We start from the raw sequence: 12,932 nt of genomic DNA, 5'->3' as shown, positions 1-12,932 counted from the left end.
ATCTAAGTCAACCAACTACTAGCTTGAATCAGTGTGTCGGTTCAGGAATCACCGACCAAACACTCAATCAGTTCTTCTCTTCTACCAGTTTACTAACCTTGCCAGTTAAACCCTCAAACAGGTCTGTCATCAGCCTTGCACTCTTCTTTTCTTCTAGTGGACTACACATTTAAACAACACTCTTTCTAACCTACTTTATGCACATTTTCATCAGATGGGGAGTCTTTTGCAACTGCACCTTGTCCATATTATCGACTGACTTGCATACCGATAAACACCCTTGATGACACCATGTCATCAACTTTTAGCAGACTACATCTTCAATCAGGCCATTTTCCTCTAACTGCATTTTCTCTGTCTTGCCTTCTCCCTGATTAGCTCTGACCATATCTCAACTGGTTTATCAAAGTGACAAAACCATCACTCTTCATCTATAGCGACATCTTAACACACCTTCACAGTCAGTCGAGTGCATAAATCTGATTTCATGCACTTAAGGCATTCCATTGATTCAGCGGTAGATCTTGTGTGAGCCTTCAAACACCTGCCTTTGCCTCATCTACCTTATCTCACATGATTATGATGCACACCATGCATAATAGGAGATAAGTTCCACTTACCCTTGGGAGTGAGTTCTTGTAATCTACATCCTACAGTGCACTCATGTGGCTTCCTTATTTGTGCAGCAAACCTTCAAATAGGTACATGTGATCTGGTGTGGGCACATTCATTGTCAGTCATTTCTTCTCATGATGACCACATCTTCGTCCAGTGGGAGTCCTAGTGTTCTACAACCTTACAGTATACTGATGACCTATTCATCCATCTCCTCTTGTGTTGATGTGATTTTGATAGCATTTTGCCTCTTCATCACAAACAACGACTCAAGCACCTTGCCCATCCCGCTTGTACACTGGTCATCATCTTTTTGGTTGACAACCACTTACTTGGTTGATCTGTCTTCTCTATGTCAACACATCACTTACCAATTGACATCCTTTCCTTACTAGTGATACACTATATCGGTAACCTATTAATCTCATCCACACAATTCAGGCACTAACTTGTGTAATGGTGACCTTAGTGATCTTTCCTCTGAGTGGCATGCTCTTTCTTACCTTACCGATGTTCTGCAACACAAAATGATTTGAGGGATGTCTCATCTTGTACTTCTCCATGACATTGTTGCACATAAATCTATCATACCGGTAGTGATTTCATACCGGTTGACATCAATGACAGCCCAATGCTAATACTATGAGCACCTCCAAAACCATCTACTGATCATTACATAATATTTCTTTTACATATATATGATCTCACATACATAGTCTTCGCATTACTGATCTAATCTAACAACATGTCCTATCAAAATGATCTAACTATATACCCTTACAGTCCTTCATAATTCATGTTGTCTTACATAGATAATACAAAAATGATTATTCATTTCAGCTCACTATATCTATACATAAATAACAAAGTGAATTTCTGATTGCCGAATCTCCCAATGATGTCGGCCTCCTATACTGATACCTTGTTTGTCAGTTATTATCCTTTCCTGATCTGCAAATCATGTCAACCTTCAATGTCGGTGCCCATTAGTGATGTTATCTTGAAATACATGTTCTTAGCCTCCAAATGATGTCGGCTCCAGGATCCGATTACCCATAGAATCCTTCCTATTGGTGAACATACCTGCCGGTGTTGGTGAAGAGTCTTTTGGTGAAGAATCAAACCAAATAATGAAGCCAAAATATGTTGACATCAATGATAACATATGAAACCAATCAAATGAGTGTCAATTTCCAACAATCTCCCCATTTGGCATTGATGGCAATACTCATGTGAAAAATGATAATGGTTCCATCTGCCAAACTCACCTTGTAAATGCTCCCCCTGAGCTAAATATGTCATCTACAATCATGATCTATACAAATATTCCTTATCCCTTGATGTCAAGGATTTATTTTTGACCTACAATTCTCCCCCTTTGACATCAATGCCAAAAACTGCCAAAAACCGAGACAAAGAATGAATGAATGAATAAAATTTTGTACAAAGAATATGTCCCAAAATATCTTACCGGAGTTGAACGTACATGAATTTTTTTGGATAAGCCTTCTCCAAAAATTCTAGATAAGTGTCCCAGTTGGATTTGAATGTGTCAGATACTAATACAAGTCCATTAAGTATATGAGCATGGGACTATTTCTCCTTAAGATCTGTCGGTGTGGGCTTCCCTATCATATCTATGCATTCATTTTTATGTACACTTAAGGAGTCCAACTGGGGACTCACCAATCCTTTGAGTTCTTTAGCTCTCCTAATGATTTTGTCTCTATCCCTTTTACAAGCTGAAATTTAAACTTATAACAATAAAATCTGCCTATCAATGGATGTAGTCAAAGAATTGGAACCATCAAAAGAATTTACTATACCTACAATTTTATTTTGAGTGTCGTTAATGCCTTTATTTGTATATACAGTTAGTAATCCGAAATTGCAGCATACTCTATATATATTTTTACATTGTCTTAAATAATTATCAATCAATTTCAATTTGTCAGTAATCTGTTTCTTATCCGATTCAATCATTTGATCAAAATTGGTTTCCATAGCTTGAGTAAACCTTTCCAATGCCTACCAATTTGATATTTGTTGTAATGATTGAAAATCCTTAGAGATGTTCTCATTAATTATTTTGAGCTTTCCTGATGAGATTTCTCCTTTGTCAAACTTGCATTCCAGGACAAGTTTGTGCAAAATTGGAATTGGCTAATCAATTATTCCTTTGTCCATTGATCCTTCCTTCATCATCTTTTGAGTAGCTATCATCATGAGCTCAGTAGAACTCATCTTGGTTATGCTCTTTTGCTCTACCTGGGAGGTCTCAATTGACAACAAAGATGTGCTAGCTACTTGTTCCCTGCCAAATTCCTCTCCCTTTTTCTCTGATGATTGTGCAGAAGAACTTATTTCAGTTTGAATTTATTTTTCTATTTCTCCTTCAAGATTTTTCTCTTTATCTTTCTCCTCCGGTTCATTTTCTTTAATAATATCCTCTTTTGCACTGGTGGCTTTGCCACTTGGTGCAATATCAGCTACTATTGTGACCTCATTAACTGTATCCTCAATCTGTACATTTTGATCTGGAGGACTATTGTCCTCAACATATATAACATGTACATTATATGAATCTATCAATATATGTACGTTATCTTCCTTTGTCAATATCTCCTCTTTGTCCTATATATTTATTTTTGTCAGGAGCTCTACTTCCAATTCCCTATTATATTTCAAAATTGTGGGTGGGGCACCCACTACACCTTTGTCTTTCCCTTCAACTGGGATGTCAATAGTGTCGGTCTTAGGATTAGCTTCCAATGATGAGAAGAAACCAGGGTTGTCAATAGATAATTTGACCCATGCCTCATGGGTTTCACTGATTATTTCTTTAACCCTACCTGCCATAAGGCTAATTATTATGTGCTTGCTATGGAAAATTGTTCTATTTGGGTATGTGCAAGCTAATGAGTCACAAATTCGTAGAAGTCTATGCATTGGAAAACGCGTTGAAAAAATGGGAGCCCGTTCTAAAAAAATGGGGGCCCGTTACTAGTTCGGCCTCCCGAGCCAAAAGGTGATGGGGGGCCGAAGCTAAATAAAATGGGCACCCGTTTCTAAACAAAACGGGGGCCCATTTTGAAATTCTATTTTTACCCTTTTTTTGGGCAAATTTTTCGTTTTCACCATGAAAGTGAATTGAAAAGAGGAGATCAAAAATGGGCCCCCATGTTGTGGTTTCCATTTCAAGTCTCCACCACTATCCCAGGTACACATTCAGTCATCTATTTTCACATTTCATAATTTTCTTGTATATTTTTCTTGTTTTTTTGTGTATTATTTAGTTTTTTTTGTATTATTTTAGTTTTTTTTTATAGTAGCCTATAAATAAATTATTTTTAATATTTGTAAATTCTTGATTTTGATCTAAAATATTTTTGAATAGTTAACCCTAAACCCTAATCAACAAATTTAGAAATCAAAACCAAACCTAGATAATTAACAAAACGAAATCGACACAAACAAAAAAACGAAAATGAAATGGAAACAAAAACAAAAACGTTCAAAAAGTAAATTGAAATAAAACCGAACATATGTACCTAAATTGTTCTTAATCCTCATTAGGCAATACAAAAGTTACCACTAAATTAGTATAACCTTAAAAGTAATTAACATTACTCTTCAAATTTTAGATATCAAAGTTTAGGCTTAGGTTTATGCCATGTCATGGCATAAAGGTCCTATTATGGTCCTATTATGTCATGTGATGGTATAAAAGGATCAATTATGGATACATTAAGTCATGTCATGGCATAATAGGACACATTATGCCATGATGGCATAATAGGACACATTATGACATGATGGCATAATATGTCCTATTATGCCATGACATTGCATAATGGGTTCATAGTTGGTCCTATTATATCATGTCATGGCATAATAGGACCTATTATGCCATCATGGAATAATAGGTCCTATTATGCCATGACATTGCATAATAGTCCACCTATTATGCCATCATGGCATAACAGGTCCACAATAGGACCTATTAAGCCACAACATGACATGATTTTCTCAAAAATTGCCAACTTCATCATCTAATTCATCTCCAACACTGAAACTATGCTAATTCAACATGTTTACTTAGTATGATAGGACCAATTATGGACCTATTATGCCATGATGGCATAATATGTCCTATTATGCCATGACATTGCATAATGGATCCACAGTTGGTCCTATTATGTCATGTCATGGCATAATAGGACCTATTATGCCATCATGGCATAATAGGTCCTATTATGCCATGACATTGCATAATAGTCCACCTATTATGCCATAATAGGACCTACTAAGCCACAACATGACACGATTTTCTTGAAAATTGCCAACTTCATCATCTAATTCATCTCCAACACTGAAACTATGCTAATTTGACATGTTTACTTAGTATGATAGGACCAATTATGGACCTATTATGCCATGATGGCATAATATGTCCTATTATGCCATGACATTACATAATAGGTCCATAGTTGGTCCTATTATTAGATTTTTAAAAACTTATAAATATCCTGTGTATCATTTAACATATCCACACCTAAAGGATTTGGTTTTGCATAAAAATTAAAAAAGAGAGAAAAGTAAACATAATTTTTTTATTCATGGGTGAAAACCATTCTTATGACACCTTGGACAAGTACCTTGGCATCATGTATAATTTTTTTTAAAAGTACCCTACACTTGGAGCATACCACAATCCATTCAAATTCTCTTTATTCTCAACCATCCTTGTCATCATCCATATCATGTATCTCACATTCCTAGTTTTTGACCTTGATTCAAGTCTTTTAATCATTTTGAGACATGTTTTAGGAAAATTCTAATATATAAAATCCTATTTACAGAGAACTGTTACAAAAAAATTGAGAAGATGAGTAACATATATCCACATCTCTACCAAAGTAGGGAGTATGAGTTGAACATGTGATGCCTACCTAGGTAGATATCTACCCAAGTAATCTTATCCTATCCTCTAGGTGCAAATATGCAATACAATAGTTAGGTAAATGCAAGAAAATAATGATGCACCGACAAAGTAAATGTACACATTGAGGTGACACATAACATAAAAGAGAAACCACTAGATATCACATGATTTAATATGTTATGTTTACTTCATATTCTATTACTTCATGTGTTTTATCTCCTATTTTTACATTAAATCTAATCTTTATTAGTGACTACTAATTTCCCATAATGATTGATGTCTTATACTTTAATCTTTGTTCTAGCTTATGATCTTCAAGACTATTTGCTTCACATGCATGTTCATATAGTGTTTTTTTTCATCTTATTAAAGCATTATCTTATGTTTGTATATTGGTTAATCTATCTTCTTAAAGTATTATCTTATGTTCATACATTGGCCTATTATTATAGAGAATATAATAGATTATCACTAGTTGATCATGCATTTTTGCATCTTAATATCATATGATTGTGCCTCACATGATGATCTTATGATCATATCTTGGTTTATAGAGCGTAATGATCTTACATTTCAATATCTTATTTTAAGCACTTATCATCAATCCTTATATATTCTTACACTAGAAGGAGGATCATCTTATTTCTCACTTCTTTATTGATCTTATGTATGAAATATTTTACATTGATTTTAATAGTTGATGCATTTTACAAGAAATGAATTAATTAAAATTTAATATATAATATATTTATGATGTTTCATTGAAAGTTTTTATTAAGTTTTGTGTGCAAATTTTATATTTAAAGATTCAATAGTATGTACATGTATATTTTTTTAAGTTCAATATTATATTATATATTTCATGTGTATCTCATTCAACAACATAGAAATGTTACTATTGATAAATGTTTTTTTTAATTTAGTAAAATAGATTCTTCTTTGACTTAGAGTTGTATATAATTCATGTATATCTTTATATATGCAGGAACTCTTTGTTATCATGGATGTCTTTGACATAGATGAACTATTAGGTGAAAATTCCCCACCACAACCCCCTCCTCCTCCTCCTCCTCCTCCACCTCCACCACCACCACCACCTCCACGTCCACCCCCTAGATTGGATGAAATTCATTTAAGAGAACGAATTAATGAAAACCTACAAGTGATTGAACAAAACATTGCTGCTATCCAAAATGAGCAAATCACGCCACCCCATCTTGTAGAGTTTGCAAAATCAATGCAAACTATTGTCGAGTCTGTTAGATCTATTGATTCTCAATTAGATCAATTTCAATTGCGTGATTTTAGATCAATTTCATGTCCCACTTCAAAAAGCCTCCATAAATGTTGGACATTGGTTATCTTGTGAACATTGCATAGCCAATAAAACATTCTTGCATTTTTGAATTATCCAGTGCAGTTATCTGACCATATCATATGTTGTTTCATGTCAATTTCTCTTTCCTTAAGATTATCATAAAATACCTCAAAGCAATGTTGAACAAACTCTAAAGAGTGTAATTGATTATCACTAACATAGAAATGATACTCCCTCAAAAAATTTCTGTTATCTTCTGTATTGTCATGGTCATGTCTATATATAATGTTCACAAATATGGCCACTTGCACTGAGTTGTAGTATTGTGATTGAGTTTCCTCTTGTGGTTTTAGAGTATAATTTTCTGGAAAATCCACAATTGATACTATTGTTCCAACTGGAAATGTGTTCTTGCATATGCGAAACTATCCATCAAGCCATTGGGCATGTTGGGAATGTTTCACATATTTTGGAACAATATGAGTTTTAAACTCACTAATAAATGCATTCACACTATTCTGTTCTGTAATCAATTCTAAACGTTTCCCCATCTTTCCATCCTTTAGAGGGTATTCTATATTTTTAAATCTCCTAACATCAACCATTTTTTGTCCAAACTCAGATGAAACATGTTCATGCAAACATTCACCTATTGAAGAATAGTTCCCACATAAATTGCAAAGGCCATAAATGCATGAATTGCAAATAAATAATTGTTCATTAGGTGGTTTACAAAATAAACTTCCAATTAAATCTTTTATAGTTTCAGGTGGAACATAAACACCACAATCCTGCACAAGATCATTACCATGCAACATACAACGTATATATCAAAAAACATCATAATAGTAACGAAACTGAACATGAGTTTGACAACAACAAGATATTCTTTGTTTATTGATTTTAACATACCAGGGTTTGCATTTTTCAAATGATCTTTGACTAATTCGTAAATTCATTAACACAGATTCATCACTAAATTTTTTAAAGAATTTAGTTTGAGTCGTGTCAAGAAGATGTTTTGGATGAGGATCACGAATTTTTGATCCCACCCTTAACTTTAAAACATCTCTAGCATTTGATGAAACTCTAGTGTTATCATGCCAAAATCTTGCAATTAATTGTTTAGTTTCATCATTTAATTTCATGTCTGACCTTTGAAGTCTACCACTTAAACTCCAACAATGGTTTAGTGGATCAATTTCAATTGTGTCTCTTCTTTTGGCCGCTCTTGACAAGGTTCTACGATGTAAGTTCAAATAGCCACTTATATCACTTAACATTCTTTTACTAACAATCATTTTGTCAACTATAGTAGTCGTTATAACTCTACGTGCTGCATTCTTATCTTTACATCGACTTGTTTTTCCTATAGAATCGATGGCATTGGCAACAGTGGATACAACTTGCTTATATGATTCATCTTTTCTTTTTGGTTTTGCATAAATACCTATTTTTTTCATGACTTTACGCATTTTTAACATTTTTATTAATTGTAGCATTAATTGACATTGGAATCCTAACTTTTTATTATAGAAAAATTGTTTATATAATCTGTTCGCATGTGTTCTGATTTGTCTCCAAGAAACTAACCCATTAAGATTATCTAGCACATTGCTATCAATAGTAAACAAATTACATTCATTTTCTTTTAGAGAGGGTGGTGTAATATTTTCAATTTTTATTTCTTTTTGTATTGGTGTATGAAATTTATATCCAGCTTCATTTAAATCAGCAATTTGATTGGCATCATAGTCATCGAGATTTAAAAACATACCAGGATTCACATCCACATCAACATTTGCATCAACAGTCATACCCGTGTGTGGTTCTACATTTCTTGCATCCATCATGATGTCTTCAATGGTCTCATCTACAATGGGCATTGAACTAGATGCTTCAGAAGTGTTATTCAATTGTCGTTTTTGTGATCTTCGATCTCTTTGGCATTTTGCCTCCTTCTCTCTTTGTGCTTGAATTTCATCCACTGTCATTGTCCTCTTTTTTTTCTTTTGATGTTGCTTAGAACCCATTTTTACAAACTCGTCTTCAAAAAATAATATCTTTTTATTGAGTTCTTCAAAAAATCGTGTAAAAAATATTAAAAAGTATTGCCAAATGATGTAAAAAATCTTTTTCAGTACGGATTTCAATGATAGTGTGGTAAATCGATGCAATCTATCTTTTTTTTTACAGTAACGGTTATTTAGAAACAGGGGCCTATTATTTAATCCAACGGGCAAAAAATGGAATGGGCCCCTGTTTTAGAAATGGGCCTCCGTTTATAAAACGGGGGCCCATTATGTAAAATTTGAATTCACAACCCACCACTTGCCTTGGGATTAGGCCCGGGATAGGCCTGGGATGGCCACACCTGAGACGTGAACCTGCAAATTCAAAGCTCCATGAATGAAAGCACAAATATGAACTTCTGAAATACTTTGCGTGCCTCTAATCAGAGAATTTTTATACGAAATTGAAACCCATTTCAGATTATACTTTCTAGATTCTAAATATGTAAATTAATTAAAAAATTGATTATTTTAACTATTTTTCATTTAATTTATACTAAATCAGGTCCATAAATTTGAAATATTAACTAATTTTCTTAATTTAATAACTTTTTTATTTTAATGAATTTTGAAAAAAAAAATTATATGTCATCAATCTACACAAAATTCTTTTCTATTTAAAAAAAAAAATTCAAAAAATGCTAAGTTTACGTCAAATTATGTGGGTCGTACACGTCAAATTTTTAAAAAGATAATTACGGCCATTAAAAAATTAATTAAAAAAAAAATATTTGAAAAAAAAATACAGAAAAATATGCTCATCAATCTTCAGTGTGTTAAAAACCATTTCCCAAAACAGTTTGAGAAAATAATTTTAATTGTGTCAAAAAGTGTGGGTCGTACACATGCATGGTATGGTCCTGAAACAAGCATTTTTAAAACATAGTTTTTAGAACTCCATTCAAAAAGTTATTTTTTATTATGTGGGTATTAAAATAAATTACATATTTGAAAAGTACACTCAGAGAGATATCTTTAATATTATTGACTTTTTCCAAGATTCAATCTCGAAGTGTTTTAAAATTTAAGCTCAAATGAGACAAAATCTGAAAAACAGGGAAAACACTTCCAGTTTTTGGCCAAAAAGTGGACTCATCTTCTTGCACTGACCCATTTACAACTTAAAGGGTCATATCCAACTCTTTTGGAGTAATTGTACCACAAGTAGTTAACAACTCTTGAATTTTTATGTCCTTGTTCTCCTTAATAGCAGATAATCTTCTAGCATCTAGATTATTGTACAAATGTGTCAGAATATTCTTTTCAATTTCTATTAAATCCTTCTTCTACATATCTAGGTATAACAAAATAGCTTCCTCAATTTATTTCTTCTCATCATCATCTAAGTGTTCATAATAGTATTGTGTATTTTTTGAAATTCCATCCTTGGTGATTTCATCAGTCAATTCTGCACAAGTCTTGGGAGGGACTATAGTTACATTAACGGTTTCAATAACAAGGTATATGTCTTCCTTCTTCTTTCTTCTGCTGGTACTGGATGGTGCAGAAGGTGTAGGAGATGTTTTCTTTGGAGCTCTTTTCTTTGGTGTAGGCCTCCTCTTTGCAGGCTTGTTGGCCGATACATTAATTGTGACCTTTCTTACCGGTTGCTTCCTTACCTCCTCCTTAAGCTCCACACCTTTCTTTCTCAATACTCTGTTTAATGCAAGAGGAGTGTCATCTTTAGTTTTAGAGTCTGATGGAATAGGGGAAATGATGATTTTAGGTTTTTTCCTCTTCCTTCCTTTTACCGAAACAACTTCCATTATGGCCTTAATGTGTTAGGATATTTTTTCAAAAAAATTGCTATCCTTTCCTTTCTGTTTCTCCCTCTTCTTCCAATTGAATTCAGATTGAATGTCTTTCTCCTTTTTATTTGTAGTACCAAAAGACTTTTCAGCCTCATCAATTGGAGCATCAATCAATATTTTAGTATAAGCATCTATAATCATAGCATCAACCTCATACCCCATCTCCTCTATCCATATCTTTTGGTGTTTGACTGCTTCCATTAAGGTTTCATCCTTTTTTATCATAAAGTAGATCTCGGTTGAGTATTTGTCAACAATGTGTTTGGGAATCCTCTCTCTATATTTTATTTCTTTCTAAAATGTCTTAAAATAACCCCAAACCTTATCATCTCGTAGGCTTCCCAAGCTAGCAATGGATTGCTTCAATTTCCTACCTATCGGGATGTCAAATGCCCATTGTCTCTTTCCAAAACTGGGAGTTTCATTAAGGAAAAATAGCATTAAGATGACAATGGGATTGCCATACTGAAATAACCCCTTTTTCTCTCCTTTAATCTTTCCTAGATTGATAATCAACTCATCTCTCATCCATTCACAAAGATCTATTTTCTCATTATCCCTCATTATTTTATGTGCGACATATATGCAGGAGCTAGAAAAAGAATTGAGACAGTTTGATTGAGTTACCTTGTACCCAATAATCATGCTACCAAATCTAATGTCCCTGTCAGTGATGGTGCTGACCCTCATCGATTGTCGGTCTAAAGTTACGCTGGTGAGTTTGTTGACATAATCATTTGAAACCTTTTTCTCTGAATGCTGACCAATTTGTGGCAAACCAGTGATGGCCCTAATGGCCTCCTTCGAGATCTTATATGGCCTATCTAGCCAAATGAACTCTTGATGTAACCTTCTTAGTACATATCAGATGATCTCATCTTCAAATTTAGGGATATCAAGGATGCCAATAAACCCTAGATCTTCAATGTGCTTATATTCGGGTTTGATCTTACCAGAGTCATTCATTAACTCATTCATTTACATATTCTTGATGTCATTGGCACCCAGATCCTCAATGTGGCAATGAATATATTCTCTGACATCTTCCACATAAACAACTCCTTTTGGAACACACGAAAATGCACCAACTAAATCATCCAAGGTGGCAATATGAGGGCATCACTTGAAAATTGGCCTAGGACGATCCTTAACCTCGACAACTGTTGGATTTCCAACAAAAGTAGGTGCAAAGGATGATCCTACCTCCATGATGAAAGATGATTACGATAAATACCTGAAAGATGGTTTCCCATGAATAACCCTAGTGAATTCTTCTAAATGTTGGTGGAATCACTGATGAAATCTTCTGATCACACTGAATCGCCTTAGACTCACTCTGTATTGATCTTAATTGCTCTTAATGCAAGGTGATAAACAATGAAGTGGATTTAACATTTTTAACCTATGAGAAACCCTAATTGGCCATTGATATAAATGTCTTTCGGTGGAACATACTGAATCTCGGCCAGACATCTCCATGCCAGATAAACCTTTTCCAATATCTGGAACTACCTTCCAGATCGCCTTCCCAAGGTTTATGCAATATTTTCATGAGTTTTGCCTTCTCCTAAGGTATCTGCCTCAGTTACTGGATGAGCTTCCTGTCGATGGAGGAGCTATCTTCTCTATCGATTGAGTAACCAGAGCAGTTCCATTTGCTGATTGATCATCTGACTTCCTGACCCATCTCTTGGTATGATCTTGTTAGATTTCATTGATATTTTTCTTTCCTTTATCATTTGATCCATCATTGCTAATTGGTGGAATTTTGTTTCTACAAAACTTGGCTATGTGACTAATCTTATTGCATGCATAACATGTAACATTGTTCTTTTGAATTCCTTTGCTATAACTAGGATAATTTATTCACCTGGATTGATTAGTCATATGTCCAAACTTTCCACATGCATTACATTTTACATTCATTATGGAATCTCCTATCTTATGACCATACTTATTACATTTGGAACATTGACCGGGAGTAGAATTATAGTTCTGATTTTCTCTATTTCTACATTGCCTAGCCATATGACCAAATTTATTACGAATAAAGCATCTACCATTGAATTTGTAAGCATTGAGCTGCCTTACTAGTGTCTTTTGGTTCCAATTGTTTTGATCCTTTTGCATACTGGATGTCTGATCTTCATTTGTAGTACCAGAGCTTTGAC

The sequence above is a fragment of the Cryptomeria japonica genome, chromosome 5 (assembly GCF_030272615.1).
Source record: "Cryptomeria japonica chromosome 5, Sugi_1.0, whole genome shotgun sequence".
NCBI lineage: Eukaryota > Viridiplantae > Streptophyta > Pinopsida > Cupressales > Cupressaceae > Cryptomeria > Cryptomeria japonica.
This window is presented reverse-complemented; position numbering follows the sequence as displayed.